This window comes from Emys orbicularis, chromosome 4 (genome assembly GCF_028017835.1).
Source record: "Emys orbicularis isolate rEmyOrb1 chromosome 4, rEmyOrb1.hap1, whole genome shotgun sequence".
Classification (NCBI taxonomy): Eukaryota; Metazoa; Chordata; order Testudines; family Emydidae; genus Emys; species Emys orbicularis.
Genome location: NC_088686.1, coordinates 109,491,614 through 109,516,427, shown reverse-complemented (window position 1 = coordinate 109,516,427; position 24,814 = coordinate 109,491,614). Strand labels below are relative to the sequence as shown.

General features: G+C 41.7%; 1 protein-coding gene and 1 non-coding gene across 2 annotated transcripts in view; one reads left to right on the top strand and one right to left on the bottom strand.

The window, feature by feature from the left end:
• Positions 1–3,678: 3,678 nt before the first annotated feature.
• TRNAA-AGC (transfer RNA alanine (anticodon AGC)) lies at positions 3,679–3,751 on the bottom strand. Its single transcript has one exon. It is a non-coding gene; the product is annotated as a tRNA-Ala (tRNA).
• A 1,433-nt stretch (positions 3,752–5,184) lies between these two features.
• PPP6R3 (protein phosphatase 6 regulatory subunit 3) overlaps positions 5,185–24,814 on the top strand; it is a 134,174-nt gene continuing 114,544 nt past the window's right edge. Inside the window, exons 1-2 of the mRNA XM_065404344.1 lie at positions 5,185–5,344; positions 5,927–6,018. The gene's annotated coding sequence lies outside the window, so the exon portion shown is untranslated. The remainder of the gene's footprint in view (positions 5,345–5,926; positions 6,019–24,814) is intronic.

Sequence of the window (24,814 nt, the reverse complement as noted above, 5' to 3'; positions counted from 1 at the left end):
CACTTAGGGCAAGGTTCATCGTTAACGATAATGGATGTAAATCCATATTTCAAATAGTCTTCTTGATCATTTCAAATTTTTTTGGCCGACTTCTTGTCAGATCTGATTAGATCGTCATTGTTTTTACCTTGTAATGTGGCTGACGAAGAGCTCGTACTAGGAGTAGGAGAACTGTCAGCTCTGCCATTTTCTTGTTGTTTGCTTGTGCTCGCATTATTAGTATTATCTTCAATCCACGGTTTCTTTGCAGGAATCTTTTTAAGCCACTTGTCCATTTTGTGAGGGTTACTTTAGTTAAAACTAGATAATATAATCCGTAAATCCACTTAAATCCGTAAATCCGGGCACACGTAAACTTCAATACGTCGCAATACGCTGAAAGTGAACGAACGAGTGAGGGTGCCACTGTCAACCCCTCCGCGTTGTGGAACTCCCACTCTTCCCTCAGGAGACCTCACAGGGCTGGCTCCAGGCACCAGCATAAGAAGCACGTGCCTGGGGCGGCACACTGTAAGGGGTGGCATTCCAGCCAATCTTAGGGCGGCGCTCCTCCGGCCGCCCTTTTTTTTTTTTTTTCTCCGGCGGTGCTCCTCCTGCTGCGCCCCCCACTGGATCGTCTTCCGCACCCCCCACTTTGAAGACCACTGCACTAGATGGCTACACCTAGTCTATACTTGACCATTTCTTCTACTCTGCACAAACCAACCCAGAGCTGCCTGATGTTACCACCCTTGAACTTTGTCCTAGGAAGCCCCTCTGAACATCATATGCACTTACCTCTGTCCGCTAGTGCAGTGTCATGAATACTACCGGCCTCATACTGATTCTCCAGGGCAAGAATGAAGTATACAGTAGCCTTACCTGTGTCCCCTACAGTTGACAAAAGCCACTGATAATACTTGCCAATTTGGGGACTTCAAAAAGCAGCTTGCACAGAGAGCACAGAGGCAGAGAAATTTGTAGCCAGAAGCTGAAATTAAGACTCAGCTACTGGCTGATATTTCTTATTCCCATCACTACTCTTTTCTCATCCACTTTATCAAGGCCCTGAATCAGTAAGTAGCATACACACAGTGCTAGTAGAGCTCTCCCTGGCTTGATACTCATCAAGCTGCTGTGTTTGGGGCCCACCACACTGGGCCCCATGTGGTTTAAGCCTTTTGAGTCTGAACAGATCCAGGCACTGCTTTGACTGGGCTCTCTAGGCACACTATCGGGGTACAGATCCTCTGTCTTGCACCCCCTTCTGAAAGCTGGGGCCATGTAGTCCAACTGCCTAGCCACTAGGACAAGTGCTGACCCCTCAGACTCTTCTGTAGCTTAAGCACTCCCTCCCCCAGAACTCCAGCGGTGTGGGCACTCTGGGTTTACAGTTCATCTTTTCAGGGGCATGTGATAGTGAAGCAAACATGCACACACAGACTTTGCACAGAATTCTAAAACACATTGCATTTTACTTAGATAAAATGAGAGATCACAGATCTAGGCAAAGTAATATACACAACTGTATGCATTTGCTTGCCTCAGTTTCCTCATCACTGCAGAGTTCTTTGGCCTTATCAGAACTATCGGAGGTGTCCAGGATCCCCCCTTCTGCACCTTTTCTCTTGAGAATCATGGAGTCTCTCCCTCTCTCTACTCCAAGTCAGCTTCCTTCCTTTCACCTTGGCTGGTTCCATAGTTAAACAGGGCCCCATACTATGAAAGCACGCCTGCCTCATCCTCTTTTCTACTAAAGCTTCCTGTGTCTGAGTCTTCTTTAAACTTCTGCTTTTCATCCCTATTTCTTTGTTCTGCTGCTAGGAATTGTCCACTCTCCACTTCCCCAGTACCCTACAGAAAAACTTAGTTGCATTGGTTTCCCTGGGCTTTCAGCCAAACCATTGTCCGAAAGTGTTTCCACCTGAACAAGCAACCAATAAAGGTCTAATGACCTACCATTGTCTCTGGTCTGTAGCTGGTTCTACAGCCCTGATAACAGATGGCTGTCTCCACATCCAGTGATGTATGCAAGGATACAATAAGTTCATAACAATTTCATAGCATCAACCAGAATTCATAAATTGTACTGTTACTTGATCTTGCAGTCTCATGCTTGGGTTAGCATAAAAACAGGTAGAATCTCTCTAATGATGACATGGGCATAGCTCAGTAACAGCAGAACGTGTATTATTACTGGAAGAGCAGACAGTAGGAGTTCCTCTCTTGCAGCTAGTGCTGACTCCAAAAAACACATTCACTTTTCTCCAATCCCTAGGCAGAAGCACCCCCTGATCCCACTTACTTGGTCAGGGGACCTTGCCTTTTAGATAGGCAGGAAACACACCCTTTAGGGGATGTCTATGGATGTGCTCTTCCACCCCCAACTCTTAGCCAGCACAGTAACTCAGGTCCAGTACATAAACTGATTCTCCAAATCATCACAGGAAGCTATTTAAGCATGTGCCTAGCCTTCAAACGTTCTGAGATGTAGTTCAGCAATTAGCTCCCTTTACTTTCTACTTTCTATCATACCCCTGTTTTTTAAAATGTTAATTTAATATTTTTGTAGTTTCTTAAAATATCAAGTAAACTTTTAGTCCATTGACTTTTGTCCTAATAATATATCATAGTTTAAAAAATAATGATAATACAGAATGGATCCTAAATACAAAACCATCCCATTATGAAAGAATAAGCTATTAAAAATACCTATCATGGTATCATAAAGTAGTACGCTAATCAAATATATTTTTTCACATGTCAATTAAATGTTTCATAGTGCTATATTAGTTCACAAAACAAAATTAAAATTTTTGCCAAAATTGCAAAGCTGAGCTTCTCAGTGACTGCACTCATAAAATACACACTCAGGATGCCAGCTTTCTTTGTACAGTATGGATAACCTAGTATGGCCACATCAAGTGTTTACAGATCATGAATCTGGCTCCCCAAAATCATGAGTTTAAAAAAATGCTCTTTTGTGCTCTTTTTATTTGCCTTCTGGTTTTCAAGCCTTAACATTTCATTTTTTTTTCAAGGTTTTCTCTGTAACCATGATGACTAGAACCCTTTTTAAAAAATGAAAACTAAGATTCTCATGTAATCACGTCTCCAGGAGTTGGGGCTTTAAGAAAAACACCAAATATTGTTAAACTTGTGATAAAAATTGTGAGAGCTGGCAATAATGTGCTGCTTATGCCTGCAATTACCTGATTTAGGTATGGAAATCTGGGATCTGCAAGTGCAATTGGTGTGTGTGTATTAGAGAGATCCATTTATTTAAACTGGAGTGCACAGTCCTGTTAAAAAATGCAACTAGCCCATGCCCATTTTTGCAGAACCCATTGAACCCAGGGGCTATTTTTTCAATATGATGCAACGGATATGGGAAAATTATTTTCAGTAGCCACCTGAGAGTTTTTTCTTAGGGCAAAATGTGCATGTGCAAATTGTTGTTATTATTGTTATTTTGCAGGACTCAATGGGGCACATGTGTATTTGTAGAGTTTCAGCTACTTTTGCTGTGGTTTGTCGAGGCATAGTCAGTTTAACAAAATATATGGGGAAATAATTAAATTAAACATCTGCAATACATGGCTCATGGACTTTTAAACAACTAATTGAAATCACGTTTTTTCGTGTATTCATAAGCAGGAAAGGAATTTCTTGAAAACCCGATAGTGAAAAACATACCACTGGAGAATGCGGGCATCGATCCCGCTACCTCTCGCATGCTAAGCGAGCGCTCTACCATTTGAGCTAATTCCCCAGGCCATGAACCTCCCTCTCAGTCACTCACACATATGCAGTCCACTCATCGCGTGATCTACTCCTTTCTCCCAGATTCCATGAGCGGCAAGTTGTTGTCAGGCAGTTTCGCTACCTCCCTTCTCTGCTGAGGGCGTGGTTTCTTCCGTTGGCCAATGGGAAAGGGTGATGGGCGAGGCTAGTTTTGTGTTTGCGGCCCTCGGCTTCCATCCCGCCCTCTGTGTACCTCCATTGGTTGCACATCGGTCTGAGTCTTTTACCAGCTGATTGGTCTAACCCGGTTTATTTTTAAACTGTACTCGCGGCTCTGATTGGGTAAAAAGCACGCCTGTCACCGTGACGTTAAGCTGTTGCTAAGGCTTGAAGGTGGGAACCAGAGGGGCCCACCCGAACGCCCTGATTGGCCTTCAGGTTCCCGTTCAGCCCGCCCTCAATCCCCATGTAGTCCACTGGTGCTGTCGTTCATCTGTTATTGGCGGCCAAAGGAAAGCCAATGGGAGACGGAATTTATGCTATTGTCCAATGGAAGTGTGATCGGTGGGGACCTGGGCGTGTCAGGGAAGTGTGATTGGCAGGCGAGGAGGGGGAGCGAAGGAGAGCTCACAGGGTCTGATATGTCCGCCATCTTGAAGTGTCGGTGATGGTGGCGAGCGCTCGCTTTCCCGTCTGAGCCGAGGCAGACCGGGACCTGTGACGGGGAGACGCGCTCGCCGAGGTAAGGAGGTCCGGGGGGCCCCGGCCTGAGTCAACTATCGCCGGGGGTTATTCCCCCTCCCTGACGCTCTGCCCTAATGCACGGGCCCGGTGAGCGCTCTCCTCCCCCCGCCCTGCGCAGGGGCTGGGGGGGGGGCGCGTCTTCCTGTTCCCCGGAGTCTGCGGGCTGGTCTTTGAGGCCTTCTCCCGCGATTGGGGGCCGTTTCCCGCCCCTCTCCCCGGTTTGCGCCTGGGGGGGGGGCGGCCTTGTTTGCTCGCTCGCTTCCCGCCCCTAGCAGCGGCCTGGCTGAGTTGTTTTGCTTCCTGTGGAATAGGGCTGTGTCGACCCCCCTCTCCCCCCAAGTCCCAGGTCATGCCTTGCCTCCTCCCCGGCACTGAGCGTGGGGTGGGGGCTTCCTAGGGTACCTTTTCCTCTGGGTCCCTCATATGCCCCGTTGGAGGGGCACTGACTTTACCCCCATATGGCTGCATGTGTGACCCCCCCCCCGCACTTGCTTTCCAGCGGTACTCAGCGGGAGGTACTGAATCACTAGGGACCCGGTGTTACTTTTTACCGCCTGTTGCCTCAGTTAAAGGGATCCAGCTGTTTTCTCTGCTTGTCTTCTCACTACAGCTCTTCTCTCAATTTACTAGTTAGAACTGGGCGTGTTAGTTTGAATTGCGGTCTTTCTGCGAACACCTGAACAACCTTTGAGCTTTGTCTCGAGGAAGGTGCGTGAAGGTCTGTCTCCACAGCGTAGCCAGCTCCCTGAGTCAGTCTGTGTCCCCCAAGCCTGCAGACGCATGTGTTTCCTCGCTGAGTTGCACAGGTCAGGTGTGGATTTCATCTCTGGGTCAGGGATAGCTGCACAAGATAGATGTTGAAGTTGGGTAGGAGAAGGTGTGTTACTCTGTTCCACTTAATGTAAATTATAACTGTCTTATGTCTTTTGGGGTGTCATAGGATTTTAACATCTATTTTCCTTAGTACAAATGTCAAGACTATTATTCAACTAGCAGAATCCCTGAGTGATGCTGTTTTTCAATGGGCCCATAAACATTATTTTAAACCTCTCAAAGTAAGAAACTTTGCTTTCTTATTGTCTTGGTTCTTAGTAATTGTTGGGAAACTAGATGAATTATCAGAGGGACACTGTCAGGTTAAAGTGTTCTTTCTAAAAGCATTCAGAATGCTCCTTAATTTGAAACTTGGTTTCCTCTTTGCTGTTATGCTTCTCAGTTTGGACAGTGAAAACAGACTAGTTATTGCTCTTGTTCACACTTAATTTTGCTCTTTGTGTTTTAAATTAGTGCCTCAGTGGTTCATGTGCTCATTCTCAAAATCGTGGCAACATTTTGGCTAGTTCTAACTTAAAAAAACAAACAAACAAAAAAAAAACCCTTGGGTTTTTAGTTCTCTTACAAAAAGTGAATTTTAGGCTGTACTGAACATGACAGTGTTTAATTCTGACCTTTTCTTTAGTGCCTCAGAGTGCTTTCTGAGTAGAAAAGTGAATTGGAGCTCCAAGACTGTCCCATGATGTGCCTGGAGATCAGTATAGATGGGTATAAAATGTAAGAAATAAACCTTTTCAAAATACCTGATTCTTTGGTATTATGTTGGAACTGTTTGGGATGTGTAACCAGTGAAAGCTGTTATAGAACGCTTAGCTCTCTTCTGAGTAGATGTTAACTGGGTAAAGGAAACATGCCTCTACTCCTGGAACTTACTAGTTACAGAAAAGTTTCTGGATGCTGTTAGCTTAAAAATCAGAGGTTAAAACCTTTAACAGTGTTACTCGTGTTGAATCTTGAATGGAAGGAATTCTGATTATTCTTTACTATTTATGCTCTTTATTTACTTGTGTTTTTTATCAATGAAAAATTAGTTTTACTTTCAAGTTCACTGTTGTGTTTGAATTGCAAACACTGCATGAGCGCTTGTTTCTACTGGAATGTTAAAGCTAGGGAAAGGTCTCTAGCATTCTTTCTTAAAGGTATCAATTGATATTTTTTTCATAAAACATACTTTATAATGTATGTGTATGCATGTTCATTTGACTGTACATAATTTATTTTCCACCTAATAAGATTTGGATTGGAGTTTCAGTTTTAAAACTGAAGGGAATCTTAAAATTGTTCATTGGTGTCTAATTCTTTACTTGTAAATACTAGATCCTTCAATACATAGTGTCTTTACGGGGGGGGGCTCTGCTCAGGCACAGTAGGCCACCTGCATGTTACGCATTGTAGGATTGGGGTGTAAATCACAAACATGTCTTTAGAAATTCAAGGAAAAAATAAGGAATCTCTTTATACTAGTGATTTCTTTCCTGTACCTGTAAGGCTCCTTGAACTTGTATGTTCATTTTGCAAAAAAACAATAATTTGTGTATGAAATAACAGGATGGATTTGATTTAAATCAAATTAAATCAAATTGATTTAAATCACTAGTCAGGAAGACTCAATTTAATCATGGATTTCTACATAAAAGTGCATTCTTGTTGGTTGTTATAACCTTAATATATATTCTTCACAATTCAGAGATAGATGTAGGTTTCATTTTTAGAAGGTACACACTATACATTTTTAAAGTGATTTATTTTGAAAACTTTTCAGATTAGTTTTACAGCTATATCAGAAAATGAATGATTGTTTGGTTATTTCATTTACCAAAGGTAATTGAAGCAGATAGTTCACCTCCCAATGACTTCATAAATATCTCCAATTCAACAGGTTAATCATTAATATTTGGAGGATTTTCTTGCCATGCTGTATTAGGAAGAGAACATCACCAGACAGACATTTAAATTGTTTTAGTTAACTAAAACAACAACGTTATGTATTCTGGATTTTTTTCCTTCAACAGCAAACATATAATAATATAACAAAACAAGCATATGAATTTTTGAATTTAGTTAAACATTCAAGTTTTTTAAAATCAGGTTTGTTTTTTTAATATTGTTTTTAACTAAAATAGTTAAATGAAATATTAAAAAAAAACCCAAAAATTAAATCGACTATGTCAGTCAGGTCAACATGAGAAACTTGGCTCCTGCAGCTAACTCAGTCCTCTTACCTTCATTTTCCTGTTTGTTCCTAATCTGGAAAGGAAATACAAGCTTTCCTGCTTTTTCAGGTCCCAAACGATTTCTCAATTTGGAATGAATTAGTCCAAAGGGAAAAAAATATTCTTCCTACACCGGCAGAAGAAGCGACTGCTGTTAAAAGTGAGATTATCACTTCAACAGTCTCTGAATCCAAGTGCTTAAGTGACTTCCACCAGTTCACTGGGGTGACTTTCTTTAGAACATCATCAGCAAACATATATTTCTTGAATGGTTCTTATTCCCAAACTGGGTCTCTTTTACAGCCTGCTGCCATTATAGGTTTTCCCTTCTAGTGAGAGAATGGTATGGTAGATCTCAAATCAATGAAGGCTACATTCGACCTCAAGACTTCTGGAATATGCCGCTCAAACAGTTTCACTTTTGTTTCTACTGCCTGTCCCTCCCTTCTCCCATTTATCTCCAGAGTTGTTCTCCTTGTCCATATCTATTCCGCCCCAACAATCTATTCATTAAACTTTTTGAAACTTTGCACTTTTAGAGAGAGGTAAGGGATTGACTCTGTGTACACAAATTTGCAGAGGGACAATAGGATTTAGGTCTGTTATTTCTCACCTCTCTATTATTTATTTAAAAACATTTTTGTTGTTAACAAGCATGTTATCTCTGGAGAACAAATCCACAGTTTGAGAACTGCAAAACTAAGCATCTCTGATGGTATCTTCTAGACCAGTTGTAGGCAACCTATGGGCACGCAAGCTGATTTTCAGTGGCACTCACACTGCCTGGGTCCTGGCCACTGGTCCGTGGGGCTCTGCATTTTAATTTAATTTTAAATGAAGCTTCTTAAACATTTTAAAAACTTTATTTGCTTTACATACAACAATAGTTTAGTTATATATTATAGACCAGGGATCGGCAAACTTTCAGAAGTGGTGTGCCGCGTCTTCATTTAATCACTCTAATTTAAGGTCTTGCGTGCCAGTAATATATTTTAACGTTTTTAGAAGGTCGCTTTCTATAAGTCTATAATATATAACTAAACTATCGTTGTATGTAAAGTAAATAAGTTTTTAAAAAATGTTTAAGAAGCTTCATTTAAAATTAAATTAAAATGCAGAGCCCCCCACACTGGTGGCCAGGACTCAGGCAGTGTGAGTGCCACTGAAAATCTTCTTGCATGCCGCTTTCGGTACACGTGCCATAGGTTGCCTACCCCTGTTATAGACTTATAGAAAGAGCTTCTAAAAACATTAAAATGTATTACTGGCAAGCAAAACCTTTAAATTAGAGATTGCTAACCCCTGTTTTAGACTGAGCACGGAGTCCCATTTGGTAGATAGAAAGATTAACCTAAATAATCTATACGGAAGCCCCTGGAATCCCATAAGATTGGGTCTCTAATCCATGAACTGTTGGAACTCATTTACAAAACTTTTCTTAAACATTACATGAATATATTGTCTCATACTATAGAATTAGAATTTATAATCCCTATTCCATGATGAGACATTATAACTCAGATATATCTTAATTAAAACTATCTTTAGATAGCTTTTTTCCTCAAAAAGCATTTTATCAAAAAAATCTGATTTAAATAAAAAAATTGGATTTTTTTTTTTAAGTCATTGATTTTTATCCACCCTGTGAAATAATGACTTGAGCTACCAGGGTGGTTAAAGTCATTTTTGCCTGTAACACTACAGTAAAATTTTATTTCAGCTAAAAATGACAGTCACTGTAGAGTTTAGGTTACAGAGATCCTTAAACTTCAGGAAAACATCCAGTTAAGCTAAAACATGTGAGATCAGGAATTTGGTGAAAGAGCTTTTTAGTCTCAAATGCTAATGTATTTAGGAAGACTAGTTAGAACTGAGCATGCATAATGTCTTGTAGTTTATGTGCAAACAAGTTAGGTTTACGCATAAATTAAGGCTAGCATATGTTATACTGTAATTTAGGCTATCATTCATGAATTTAGTGCAAGACAAATTGAACACTTGGCAGATTATTTTCTGAAGTGTAACTAGACATGTTAATTTTTTTTTTTTTTTTTTTGGGAACAGAGAACGTTATCTGAAAAATGTGCAATGCTTAAAATGACCTCCAAAGGGGAGAAACAGCTTGTAGAGACCTGGGCTCATTCAGAACATTTTCTGCTTATGTTTTATACTAAAAATTATGCTTTGTTGGAAGGCCGTGTGGAGACTAGAGAATGACTCAAATAACATCTCAAAACACTGAAACCTGAGCAACTGAAAGGAGAAGGGATTGTCCCTTTAGTCTAACCATTTAAAATGCTTTGGTCGTTAAAGTCAGAAGTGTTAAACCAAATGAATGCTTTAGCAAGATGATTTCTTTGTTAAAGGTTCAACATCTTTGCCTCTTCAGTTAAGTTGAGAGCTCACAATATACAATGAGTAACTGTCTTGAACTCAACCTGTAAAACATTGAAATGTTAATCATAAGTGGGAAATGCTTTGAAGAACTACCTGGGTCACTCTTTCCCTAATTGATGAAAGAGGGCAGATTCAAAGTGGTGAAAAGCACTGGGGCCCTGTTTAACTCAGCAGTTAACCTAAAGTACTGGGTAGCATCAGTTCGGAAAAACGTCATCTTCTAACTATCTTTCCAGGAAACTTTACCATTCTTCCTAGACGAGGATTGGGCCATATGCAGATTGAATCCACTCTGTATCTGGAAGGGAAGGGTGGAAGCAATTTAAGCAGCAGTATGCAGGAGCCCATCACTTTAATTGGATGGCTTTCCTTAATGCATCCCCTGTGACCCGTTTCCTTCACTTGCTACTAGCCTGCTTCTGATCTTTAAGGCCATCAGTAGGTCAGGATCCAGGTCCATCAGCAGTTCTACCTTCATCTGCGATTCTCTTCTCTCTCTCTCTTCCCCCCTCCCCCCCTCCGATTAGTGTGCTCCTCTGGAACAACGTGATTTGCAAAACCTAGGATAAAGTGTATGAAAGCTGGAGATAAATTGTTCTTGAATGTTAGGCTGTGGAATGAGCTTTCAGCGGAGGCCAGACTTATCTAGTCAGACCACCGTAAGGACATGATGGAAAGCGTTGTCAGAAGGGATGGTTTTTCCACAATCGCAAGATTGGTAGGGGAAAGGAACAAAGGAAACCCCACTTGTAACCCAAACAGAACCTCCTTTAGCAGGGGATGGAGAAAACTGAAAGCTCTTGAAATCACTCAGTAATCTTGTTTGATATTCCTGTTATTTCTAATATGAGAGAACCGTTCAGACCTCTCTACATCAAAAAGAACCTTAAAGTGTACAAGCACAATTTTTAAGTGCTCTGCAAATCATATTTAAAACAGAATTTTTTGTTGCAGATATTAATGTTCTCTGCCCCTGCCAAGAAAGCCATAGGGTACCTAACACTCAAGTAGGTTCAGGCCTTTACTCTCATGGTCCAGTTCAGACGTCCTGGAGGAATAAAGTTGCAATGGGCTGGGAAGTTTGCTGTCAGAGAGCAGGGCAATCAAGTAGAATGTATTGGTGAGCATGTTGTTCTACTGTCTTATTTGTTGATGGGGGGGGGATGCTGGTATCCCTCCATGACAGTTTGCCTTTTAACTCTGGTGTATTTCATGTTGGATTGAAGAAATTGTTGGTTCTCATAAATTACCAGATCTTGTTGCCTTGCTTTCTAGTATATTTCTGAAAGCACATTCAAAATGGATTGGCTTCTGCGGTGGCTTGAAAGCAGATTTGAAAATATGTGTGTTGGCTGGAAAGATGAGTTCCTAACCAATCAGCCTCCCTGTCTCTCTTTAAATTGCCTTCCCATCTGTTCCTCAATTTCCCCCCGTCTCTTCCTTTTGAATGCAAAAACTAATGCTGTGAGTGCTGTCTGAATTGTACTGTTGCACACTAGCGATGGCCGGGAGAGGTTTACTCAATGGAAGGGAGATTCAGTAAAAGCTGTGTTATCTGGCACTTTACCAACCGGAAAGCTCTAAAACCGGCATTTCTGATCTTCAGTAGGGTTGCCAGATGTCCAGTTTTCGCCTGGAACACTTGGTCAAAAAGGGACCCTGGTGGCTCCGGTCAGCACTGCTGACCGGGCCATTAAAAGTCCAGTTGGCATGGGACTGGCAGGCTCCGTACCTGGCTTCACGTGGCTCCCTGGAAGCGGTGACATGTCCCTGATGCTCCTAGGCAGAGGAACGGCCACAGCGACTCCGTGTGCTGCCACTGCCCCAAGCGCCGGCTCCGCAGCTAACATTGGCCGGAAACCACAGCCAATGGGAGCTGTGCGGGCAGTGCCTGTGGGTGGAGACACCGCACAGAGACGCCTGGCAGCGCTTCCGCCTAGGAGCAGAAGGGACATGTTGCCATTTGCGGGGAGCCGCCCGAGGTGAGCACCCCCTGGATCTAGCACCCTGAAGCCCCTCCCGTGCCCTGAGCCGCCTCCTGCACCACACCCCATCCTGCATCTCAGCCCCAAGCCCCCTCCCGCACCCAAACTACCTCCCTTTAAGTTAAATGTAATTTTTGACTTACTGGCACCCCGCATTCCCCCAATATGCCGGATAACAAAGCTTTTACTGTACTTGGGGAATATGAGGCTGAAAAAGACCTAGGGATGAAACTGGACAGAACTAAGGAGTTGCTGTGCAATCTGTTGGCAAAATGGCAGTGCTATTTTGAGTACATTCAGAGATACCAAAATGCAGACCAGTCGGCACCAAGGAGACTGAAATTCTTCATCTGAGGGCAGTTCAGTACTAGAAAACTATTGCTAAACAGTTATTAAGGAGAGATAAACAATCCTCATTGATTTAATTACAATTTCTCTAAACCAGGGACCTCAAACTCAGATCAGCACGAGGGCCACATGAGGACTAGTACATTGGCCCAAAGGCCGCATCATTGAAACCTTTTCATACAACGATACAAAAGTATAGTCAAAAATGAAAAAAAGAGTAATATAGTATGCTATTAAAAGTCAATGTATTACCTTTTTTTAAACTGTAATGCGAAGAGGGGTTTTAATAAAGTATAAACACCTGTAACTATTAATTATGTGGTCAGTAACACTGATGATGATAGACTGTTAGTGTAGATCAACATAGCTGTAATGGCAGGAACTTTTTAAAGTAACTATTCATACAAAATACGTTGCCACTTTTAACAAACATTCTTCCCAACTACTCACAGCAAAGAATCATACATGCTGAACTTCATACCTCAGACTGCTCGTCTAGTCCATGAGGCCCCATCCCTGCCCCGCCTCTTCCCACCCCTTCCCTGCCCCTATTCCAATCCCTTCCCCAAATCCCTGCCCCAGCCCTGCCTCTTCTCCGCCTCCTTCCCTGAGCGCACCACTTCCCCGCTCCCTCCTGGAAAGTCCTAAGTGCTGCCAAACACTTGGCGACGGGAAGTGCTGGGAGGTTGGCGGAGGAGCGGGGTGCGGCGCGCTCGGGGGGGTGGGGGGAAGGGGAGCTTGGCTGCCGGTGGAGTTGGTGCCTATGGCAGGCCGCATGCGGCCTGCAGGGTGCGTGTTTGAGACCCCTGCTCTAGACCTTTAGAGTTTAAAAATGTAAATTGGCAAAATGACCGTAATCTACGAAAACTTGAAGTGTGTTAGCACTAAAGAATGAGAAGACTTATTTAAGATGGTCCAAGGGGAAATATAACAGACTGAGATGTAATTAAGTAATGAAAATATATCCTAATGGTAGGAAGAATTTGCTAATAGTAAGGTTTACTGAAGTGGGGATTAGTCTCCAAAGAAAGTATTGGAAACACTGTTGCTTGAGTCACTTAAATTAGACTTTCCAAAGCACTTGGACATTATCTAAAACAGTCATGTATTAGCAGGAAGATGGAATAGATGACCTAATGATCTTTCATTTGTCATGATTCTGATTTTATGGACAGTGGTACTCTGCATGACCGCAGTGCAGTGGTGGTTATTGTGACTGCTGTAAGTTTCTTTTGTTGTGATCAAAAATATTCTGAAATAGTTAATTGTTTTTTGAAGAACAAGCAGCTATTGAGTTTGGGGTAGTAAAAGTGATAATGGTAAGGACCAGTTCGCTGTCTGCTGTGGAAAAACATATTGGGTTGAAGGACTGGACACAGTTTAATTAATAAAGGTAAGTGTCCTGAGGCAGTCTTGTAGAACCTGGCTGTCTTGTCTTGTATCAGAATATAGCAATTTGTGTGCTGTTAGGCTTCAGAACCTTTAACTTTTCCTGCATTTGTTCTATTTGAGTTACTAACTCTCTATATTCAGAGAAGTCTCTAGATCCATCCTTCCTCCTTTTTGTAGGGTACTAATACAGTATCCCATCTCTGGTCCTCACATACTGCTTCTTCAGCCATATGTAAAACATCCATGAGGTAACAAAACTCGCAAGGTATGAAGGAGTAAGATTCCTTTGAGTTCAATTTAATTTCCTGCAGAGAATTTGGAGTAAATTTTCATTATTCCTAAAAAGTTGGATACAGATCTATACTTTGCAACTTATGAATTAGTACTTGATCAGCTGTTCCATTTTTGAATGCTTTGGGACCGACCTGGAGCTTTTAAAGTTTTGTTAGTCCTTATGAAAAGTGTGATTGTGTTACAATTTAAATATCTTCAGAATGAAGGACCTGTTTTTTTCTTTAAATATATTAGGTGGGTAAATTTTAAATAAAAAATTGAACACCCCCCTTCCCCCCCCCCCCCCCCCCCCCCAGTTGTGGCTTGAATCAGCAACCAGGAAGCATTGATTTAAATTTATTTTAATCTTGTTTTGCAATAGGTCTTTTTAGTTATTTTCCTTGATTGGTAACCATTAAAGCTTGTTGATTTTCATCTAAATACAGCCTTTACTGTTAAATTGGTACTTTATATTAACCAGGAGGATACACTGTATACGCATTTATTTAAGCAATTCTATATAGCTCAACATAAATTTATTCAGATTCTTAGTCTTCACATTATGTTAGCACACGGTGAAATATACATTTCTTATTTACTAAATTTTTGACTTGTCATGCTGCATTTGGGTGGAAACTGGAATTCAATTGAAAATGCCCAAACAGCATGTTCAAACTTTTAGTTACGTAAAATTAAGGTAGTTTTATTTATTATGTATCCAGCATATTTAACTGACTTATTACATAAAAGTATTATCTGTAGTTAGTGCATTGAACTGATTATTTCTAGTAACTGAATCCTTCAAGATTTTAGAACTAGTAGACCTTGTTCTCTGTCACCATTTTTATTCATAGATTGGAACAGGAAAGCATTCCTGCATTTTCAACTTCTAGTTGGTTTCTTAACTTTGAATGAACTAGTCACTGAACAGAATTAGTTGAATAAACAAATGAAGAATATATTCTCTCTCTACCTGCAGAAGATGTTATTGCTGTGAAAAGTTGGATTAGTGCTTCAAAAAACTGATTCCAGGTGCTTAGTCAGTGACTTCCATTGATTCAGGGCTTGGCTTTCTTTACAACTTAAGCAGTAAGCGTGTACTCAACATGTACTGTTTTAATATTTTTCATTTTAATTTAATTTAAATTATTTTAATAGGTTATAGTAATCTTATGCCTTAATATAGGTTGTAATTTCATATTTAGGTTTATTTTTAAGAACATTTAATTTAAATCATTTTTTTAAAATACTTATTTCAGGGTGTATAAAAATTATGTTGCATACAATTGGGTTTTTTAAAAAAATCTTACAGGAACACCTCTCTCCCACCTGTAACAAAATGAGTCACATTGCTCCTTATGACTCTACAGAAGGGGGGGGAATACAGTACCTTCCAATCCCAAGTAAATAATGTATGTTACACATCTGAAGAGACTGTTCATCTTAAGTCACTGTACTAGTATCAGTTGGCCAAATGTCACTATACCAGTATATGACAATTACGTAAAAATAGCACAACTTCCCCATGCGTGTTGTCCCAGTATAAAAGTTCTTATACCACTATAGTTTTCCCATAAGGGAAGAGGAGTAAGCTATACCAGTATGAAAGCACCTTTATAGTGGTATAACCCAGTCCACACTGGGGGCTGTACTGATACAACTATTTTAGTTAGGGGTGTGCTTTTTTTAACCAAAATATTTATACCAGTACCAAAACTGTATGTGACAAGGCCTTAGTTAAATGGCTGCATTGCAGTTTTAAATCTTATGGTCTAAGAAGGATCCCTTTAATATTCTTACGCACTTCTCAGCTTTATTAGGTTTCTCACTGCTGTACTGCTTTTAAAATTTAATTGTCCAGTTAACTTGGAATCTTTAATGTCTTGGACTGTAATTCACTTGTATTAATGTCTTGACAAACTTGTTGGATATCTACACGCGTTCAGAAGCAAATGCCTCAGGAAAATAGGTATTTAATGGAAAGAGTATATAACAAATGCCAAGATTCGTCAATGTTCAACTTCTTATCTCTAAAATTTATCAGGAAACATGAACATATCTGGGACATGTTAAAATAGAGCCAGACCATCTGCTATGGCAGGCATCCCATTGGGCAGCTGTAAGAATATGTCAAAGAAGCTGACCAAAAGAATCTCTTCATTGACAAAAACTTAAAGGGAAAACTCATGGAGCTTAACATTGAGGATGTGCAAAGAGCAGCCTAGGATAGATCGGGATGGCACAGACTTCTTTTTGCCCTAAGAAACACTAGATAGTGTGGGAAGGATTGAGATTAGATTACATTCCTAACCCAAGAGCAGATACTAGATGCCTGCTGAATTCTGGGGCATCCATTTAGGTGAGAAGACAGCATGCCTCCTCCAGCTGCTAGAAGTGTCTGCAGGCGTGCATGCACATGTGCTGGGCTTCTCACTGTGGTGCTATGTCTGTATTCTACAGAGGAGCTCCTGTCTTTCAGGTTAGCTTTAGTTAGTGCATGTCTGAAATTGGAGTTCTGTCAGTTTCTGCAAAGTGACAAATCCTCTATTGATTCTTTCCTTCTGCAGCTGCTTTTTTGTATCATCCTCTCCTAAAGTTTCTTCCTGGCTGCTGGGCGGGGAGCCCCCTTTACTTCCTGTAATCTTTCTCCAACAAATGACTGAGTTATCAGTGTCTATCTTTGCTTCCTATGGGAAGCAACAGCAGAAATCATACTAACTAATTCTAGGTAGTCTCACTCTGCAGTCAGCCTCATTCCTGCTGTCAGCCATAGCAAGCAGTAGCATGATTGTCCTTCATCATATGTAGAGTGTGAAGCGTTATGGGGACTTGATCTTGGTTGGTGCCTCAGGGAGCTGCTGCATTAAATAAGAACTGTCTAGTAAGCTAATTGCTGGTGGTCAAGATTTGTCTGCTTCTGAGTAAAAGAAGGTGGTCAAGAAACTTGGCATGAGAATAAATGCAAATGCATATGTTTCCTGAACCATGGTATAAAACTACTTTTAAGCTGTACTTTTGCTTGGCTCAGCCCATACCAGTTACTTCATTGTTTCCATTGTAACTAATGTATTTCAAGGTGGGAAACAGGAAGAACGGAAGAAGCAAAACCAAAATTTAGCTGAGGATTATGAGGGGTACTGGAAAGCTATTGCCTTTCTGGGAGAGCTGCATTAACTGGTTTGGCTCTACCATTTTAGTAGGATCATTAAACTCATGGCAATAATAGTAATATTTAGCACTTAGGTTTTCTTCAGGGTCTCTCAAATGTCAACTAATTAAAACTTTACAGCTTCCCCTGCCATCTGGAGCCCTTCCTGTCGCCTTATATATGGTGGTATAAGAATCCTTTGAGTGAGGAAGGCAGTTTATCCCAGACTGTAAAAGCTACATTGTTGCAAGTATAGTGCTCTGACTGTCCTTTCAGGAACAAGACAAAATTCTAGAGTCCTTATTTATATACCTACATCTTCTTGTCTTGTAACATCAGTGCCATACAATCAGGGATGGAATTTGCCTTTTTACTCTGTCCATATAAACATTTGATAACTTTTATTTCTCAATGACTGTGGCTGTGGGAGGTGCAGTTGTGCTTCCACTTCAGACAGCTTGGTTCTAAGCTGCCTAATACTCTCTCTTAGAGGGCATAAATGTTATCTTTTTTTCTTCTCCATTATACTCCAGACTGTAATAATCTCCTTTTATAGTGACAAGTTTTAGTTCCTTGTTTTGAAGAGGTGATTCCCCTCGCTTCCTATTGGCTGGGAGAGATTTAACGTTTTTCTAATCTACAAAGCAAATTGTAGTCTTCCCCACCTAAAGTTTTTCTTTATATTGTCTACCATGGATTATGCCAATGATTAGTAAAATGCAGTCATGCTTTGGGATAGAAAATGCCATTGTTTACCACTACCAGGAATACACTGAGAGGTAAAAAATACTACTTTCCTGCCCCGCAGTTTGGGGGTCTGATGGATAATCAACTGAACATGAGCTCCCAGTACTACACTGTAACCAGAAGGAGTAATGTGATCCAGATCCATAAATGGGAATCTCAAGTAGGAGTAGAAGTTATTTTACCTTTGTATTTTGCATTGGGCAACCACTGCTGGAATACTTCATCCAGTTCTAATGTCCACAGTTCCAGAAGGATGTTGATAATTGGAGGGGTTTAGAGAAGAGCCATGAAAATGATTAAAGGATTAGAAAACTTGTCTATAGTGATAGAGGGAAAGAACTCAATTTACTTAGCTTAACAGAGACAAAGTTTAGGGGTGTCTTGATCAGTCTGTAAGTACCTGCATGGGGAACAATCATAGGGACTGGACAGGACCTCAGGAGGTCATCTAGTCCAGTCCCCTGCACTCATGGCAGGACTATTATCTAGACCAGTGGTCCCCAACCTTTTTGTGGCTAGTACCACATTCATGTTTTCAGAAGAGTGGCAGGCGCCAACAATTTTTCAAGGCTTATTTTGCATTTGTACATTAAATAATATGAAAAACATCATATTTAATATTACATAATATATGAATCCAGAGAGAAGCCGCGAGGACAGAGAACACTGGCGCCCACAGCCCCGGAGTACTCTGTCCCCAGCAGGCGCGGGGCCCTGGCTTCTCTCCCCTGCTGGGCACTAGGCGGGCCCCGCGCCTGCCGGGGACAGAGAACACCGGCACCCACAGCCTGCAGCCCCGGAGTTCTCTGTCCCCGGCAGGCGCAGGGCCGCAGCTTCTCTCCCCTGCTGGGCACTAGGCAGGCCCCGCGCCTGCCGGGAACAGAGAACACCGCGTCCGCAGCGTGAGTTCTCTCTCCCCGTCGGTGCGGGGCCACGCTTCTCTCCCCTGCTGGGCACTAGGCGGGTGCACATAAATGCCACGGTGGGCGCCATGGCGCCCCCGGGTACCGCGTTGGGGACCACTGATCTAGACCATCCCTGACAGGTGTTTGTCTAACCTGCTCTTAAAAATCTCCAATGATGAAGATTCCACAACCTCCCTAGGCAATTTATTCCAGGGAGATTGTGGAATGTCCCCTCTCAGTCTTCTCTTCTCCAGACTAAACAAACCCCATTTTTTCAGTCTTCCCTCATGTTTTCTAGGCCTTTAATCATTTTTGTTGCTTTGCTCTGGACTTTCTCCAATTTGTCCACATCTTTCCTGAAATGTGGTGACCCGAACTGGACACCATACTCCAGTTGAGGCCGTATCCACGTGGAGTAGAGCAGAAGAATTGCTGCTTGTGTCTTGCTTACAACACTCCTGCTAATACATCCCAGAACGATGATGTTTGTCTTTTTTGCAACAGTGTTACACTGACTCATATTTAGCTTGTGAGCCACTATGTAATCCATTTCTGCAGTACTTCTTCCTAGGCAGTCACTTCCTATTTTGTATGTGTGCAACTGATTGTTCTTTCCTAAGTAGAGTACTTTGCATTTGTCATTCAATTTCATCCTATTTTCTTCAGATCATTTCTCTAGTTTGTCCATATTTAGAATATTAATCCTATCCTCCAAAGCACTTGCAACCCCTCCCAGAGTGGTATCATCCACAGACTTTATAAGCGTGCCTTCTATGCTATTATCTAAATCATTGATGAAAATGTTGAACAGAACCAAACCCAGAACTGATCCCTGCGGCACCCCACTCGATATGCCCTTCCAATGTGACTGTGAACCACTGATAAGTAGTCTCTGGGAACAGTTTTCCAACCGATTAGGCACCAGGCTTATAGTAGCTCCATCTAGGTTGTATTTCCCTAGTTTGTTTATGAAGTTGAGACCGTATCAGAAGCCTTACTAAAGTCAAGATATACCACATCTACCACTTCCTCCCTATCCACAAAGCTTGTTATCCTGTCAAAGAAAGCTTTTAGATTGGTTTGACACATCCATGCTGACTGTTACTTATCACCTTATTATATTCTAGTTTTCAAATTGATTGCTTATTTGCTCCATTATTTTTCCAGATACTGAAGTTAAGCTGACTGGTCTGTAGTTCCCCAGGTTGTCCTTATTTCCCTTTTTATAGATTGGCACTATATTTTCCCTTTTCCAGTCATTTGGAATGTCCCTGGTCTTCCATGACTTTTCAAAGATAATTACTAATGGCTCAGATATCTCCTCAGTTGGCTCCTTGAGTATGCTAGGATGCATTTCATCAGGCCCTGGTGACTTGAAGACATCTAACTTGTCTAAGTAATTAACTTGTTCTTTCCCTATTTTAGCCTCTGATCCTAATTCATTTTCACTATGTCCCCTCCCCACCCCCCCTTGAGTAACAACCTCACCTGGCCTTGGTCGTCTTCTTGCTTCTAATGTATTTGTAGAATCTTTGCTTGTTACCCTTTATGTCTCTAGCTAGTTTAATATCGTTTTGTGCCTTGGCCTTTCTCATTTTTACTTGTTTGTTTATATTCATCCTTTGTAATTTGACCTAGTTTCTGCTTTTTGTTTGACTCTCTTGAGGTTCGAATAATTGAAGATCTCCTGGTTATGTCAGGATGGTCTCTTGCCATACTTCCTATCTTTTCTATGAAGTGGGATAGTTTGCTCTTGTGCCCTTAATAATGTCTCTCTGAAAAATTGCCAACTCTTGAACTGTTTTTTCCCCTTACACTTGCTTCCCACGGGATCTTACCTACCAACTTACATATGATGATTGGCTCTTCAATCTAGCAGAGAAGAGTATAACGCAATGCAGTGGCTGGAAGTTTGACAAATTCAGACGGGAAATAAGGGTGTAAACTTTTAACAGTGAGAGTAATTAACCACTGGAACAACTTACCAAGAGCTGAAGTGGATTCTCAGTGACTGGCAATTTTTTTAAACAAGGTTCTCTCTCATTTTTAAATTAAAGATGTACTCTAATTCCAACAGGAAATTATTCCAGGGAAGTTCTGCACCCTGCTTTATACAGGAGGTCACAGTAGATGATCACAACAGTACCTTCTGGCCTTGGAATCTATGAAATCTTTTCAGCAAGAAACACTTGCCACAGCTAGTTATGGGATCTGTACTATCAGTGTCTGCATAATTTGAGCTTAAAAGCAAACAACTCCATAGTTCTCAGGGTTATAAAGATAATGTCCAGATATAAACAATGAGGTCTGAGACTTGGGTCACTTCAGACAGCTCCAGTGTTTTTGACAGCTCATAGTTTCACACCACTGCTTAAAAAAATCTAACAAGACTGATCAATTTTATTGCTGCTATTTAGAGCTGGTGACAAAAAGCAAAAATCAAGACTGTGATCACTTTTGTGCCGCTGCTCTGGGAAAACTGAACAGCAGCAAAAGTGAGCATTTTACAGAGGCAAATTGTACTCTACAAAGATTTGCCAGCATAGCTATCTTGGTCAGGATTGTGGAAGATCACATCACTAACTGATATAACTATGCCAATGAAACCCCCTTTGTAGGTGCAGCTTACACTGGCAGGAATCCTTTTGAGAGTAGAACTTATGAGGTTTGTGGAGGTGGCTAACTATGCCAGCAAAAACTCCTTTTGCTGCAGCTGCATTAGGGGGCATTGCTGGCATAGCTATACAGGCAAAGACTTTGTAGTGTATGCTAGCCCTCGTGGATAACAAAGCAAAATTGCTGGGGGAATAGTAGAAAAGAGATACAAAGCTTCCCCTTCTGCAGCTATAGGAAGAGTTTCAAACCTTTAAGCCAAAGTCTGATACAAAAGAGTGAACTCTGAACAAATTCTAAAAACAGACTCTTGATAGAAATCCTAGTAACCTGCCCATTGTTGGCAGCTTGTGACATCTGGGCCCATTCAGTAGGCTATGGCTCTTAGCTCTTGCTGGGGACACTCCCTGTGGTGGTTCTATTTATGGGTTTCTAGGTGTCTGGTAAATTTCGTAAATGATGCATAGGGCTTGTCTACCCTACCATTTAAGTCGATGTAACTTATGTCACTCGGGTGTGAAAATCCACCCCTCCGAGCGACGTAAGTTACATTGACTTAAAAGTGGTGTCCACTCTCCCGCCAACATAGCTTCTGCCTCTTGTTAAGGTATAGTAATTATGCCGACAGGAGAGTGCTGTCCTGTCAGCATAGTGCATCTTCACCAGATGCGCTACAGTGGTGCAGCTGCGCTGAAGTGGCGTGATAGTGTAGACTTTTGCTTTTTGCATTTGCTTTTTAAGACAGTTGACTCACAAGGCCCATGACTTGAAATTGATAAAACAAATCAGAGTTCTAAACGGTCTTCTCAATATACAACATAGATTTTCCTTTAAAGCTGCAACCCTCTTCCAAATCCTGGACTAGTCAGATGGCTTGGAAGTACCAGTGTGATACCCAGTGACTATTCCTCTTGCTTTTGGGCTGGTAATAATCTCCTGTTGCTTCAGTAATGAACACGTGATCTAGGAGTAACACCTCCTGTTTCTGCAGGTAGTTCAGTCCTGTTTCCAGTGACTGGAGAAAGCTGGCTACAAATAAGGTGGAAAGCAGAGGAAAGACTGTAGGGAGGGGTATAAGATAGGGTTAGAAAGCCCTGTCTTGATGAGGTTTGTGAGGAGTAGTAGGTCACTAGGACTAGTCAAGGTGAATCTTCCTGTGGCTTTTTGGAGGACATGCTGGCCCTAATTTAAGAGACACTCCTAGGTTCTGTCTTGTGAATGGCTTGTATTCACTGAGCCTGTATGAAAATTGTTGCTCCAATGATTCCTTCAGAATGGTTTTCTTCTTCTGGAAACTATCTTTGTGTACAAAGGGATGTAGGTGCATACCATTTATTAGAAAGTGGAATTTTTTGTGAACCAAGGTGTAACTTCAGTATAAAGATATATAGAATGTTTAAGCAATGACAGATCCATTTTGCTGTAACATCCAAACTAAAATACTCCAGGATTTGTGAGCAAAATTCTGCCATCTGTAGCAGGATGTTCAGTACATCTTACCATCTGTCATTGTGCTATAATCTTAAACTGTACCACACAAACACTATTTGATAGAGGAACAGAAGGGAATGAGGATCCTTTTAAATGAAACTCTTGAAAAGGCCTGTTTGTAGACCACTAACTTGTGGAATAGTACTTTAGACTATATTTTTTGTATATTCATGGAACCTGTTTTCTCTTCTAGAGATGGTAGGCATTATTTAATAACCTGCCTGTTTGGATTGGGTCTCAAGTATAGCTTTGTGTGGGTTGTAATGTTCATATTGATTCAGACTGCTGTAAGAAGTCTCTCTATATCATGCAGTCAGCAGATTATCAGATCTCCTGGGGGATGCTGTGCTGTCTTAAATATCCGTTAATTGCGTGCATATATATATATATATATGTATCCCAAAAGGGGTGTGTGCTTGACTTCAGAGATGTGATCAGACTGTTTCCACCTAGGGAAATGCTTTCTAATACTCTAACAGTACTGACCCCCAACCATTATTCTGGAGACCCCCACGTACAGGCTTGTGAAACTGTACCTCTGATATCAGAGAACTTGGCAAAAGGTTTAACTACCCTCTCAGCAGGTTATAGAATGGTAGTTGAATGTTCTTTAGGCAGATTGAAATCCTGCTGGAGATGTCTACAGACTTGTTTGTATTCCAGTGTTGTCAGTGCTGTGTGCATTATTGTGGCTTGCTGCGCTCTTCACAATCTTTGTGAAGCCAGATATGAGCCGTTTCCCCCTGAATGGACTTATGACAGCGATGGACTGCTGAACCAGTACACTAAGCTGGAAGGTGCACTTCCCACAGCTAGAGCTTGGATGTACCTGGGCAACAAAAGTCAGGGATGCTTTGCGCTCCCACAATATGGACTTACCTAGGCCAATGGAAGAAGGAGAATAGTACCTTTATGAATGTGCTTGTGTTGGGAAGGGGTTGATTGCTTGGGGGTTAGGAGGGTTGATTGCCATGCAGTGTACTTATGGATGACCTGACTTATCAAATGGGGGAGGGAGTTGAATCACAGTATAGATTGCTGTAAGGAATGTATGAATTGATGCAGCTAACTGTGTATTGAGAAAGTGTTTGCATACAAATTTCCACTTGTCCCAGATCGTGTGTTTACCTTTATTTGAAATACACTTTGTATGATGTGATGTGGTGGTAAAGCTTTTTATTTTAAGAAGGTTTATAACCAACAAACACGTATTAGAAAAGCACATTAACCCGTTGCCAGGCAGGCCAGCTGCCATTACCATACCAAAACACCAGTAACAAACAAGCTTTTTTTTTAAAAAAAAAGAACAAAGTGCATGAACAAGTACATGGTTTCACTGTTTGAACAAGACAGAAACCACCTACTGTTGCATGTCCCTGGCCATTCTCCCATTCTTCTTTTCCTTTGCTGTGCACTTGGCACTGGGGTGTGTGTGTGTGTGTGGGGGGGGGGGTGTAGAGATGTCCACAGGGGAGGGGGTCAGTATGGAGGACTGCAAGGGGCACAGTTGCCTTGCCCAACTGCTGAGGGACCTGATTGCATGGACCATCCATCCACAGAGTTGTCCAAGCTGTTCTTGGGCTGCAGCAGAGGGTACTGCAGTAGACACTTACGCCATGGTGCAGGTGCAGCAGGAACCGGTACTCTTGCAGGCATTAATGATAGCAGCCGCTCAAACAGCTTTCTGCTGAGATTTGTCATCCTCCTGTAGCTGCTGTTCCTGTTCTAGGAACTGTGAAACAAATGTCTGCTCCCATGCTGCAATCCTATCCTCAAGCTGTGCGATCTTTCTGCTTGCCTCTCGCCTTGCCTGTCCTCTAGTCATAAATCCCTCTGTCTTTGGTATTGGAGCTGCTTGTTGGCCCTTTCCAGTACTTCAGCCATAAGTTAATCACAAATTCTTCTCTAGGAATGGTCTGCGAAGGTACGTTGACCCAGGCTTCTGCTGCACTGTGGGCATGCTGTGGAGTTACTGCAACTTGTAGAGGTCAAGGGGCTGGA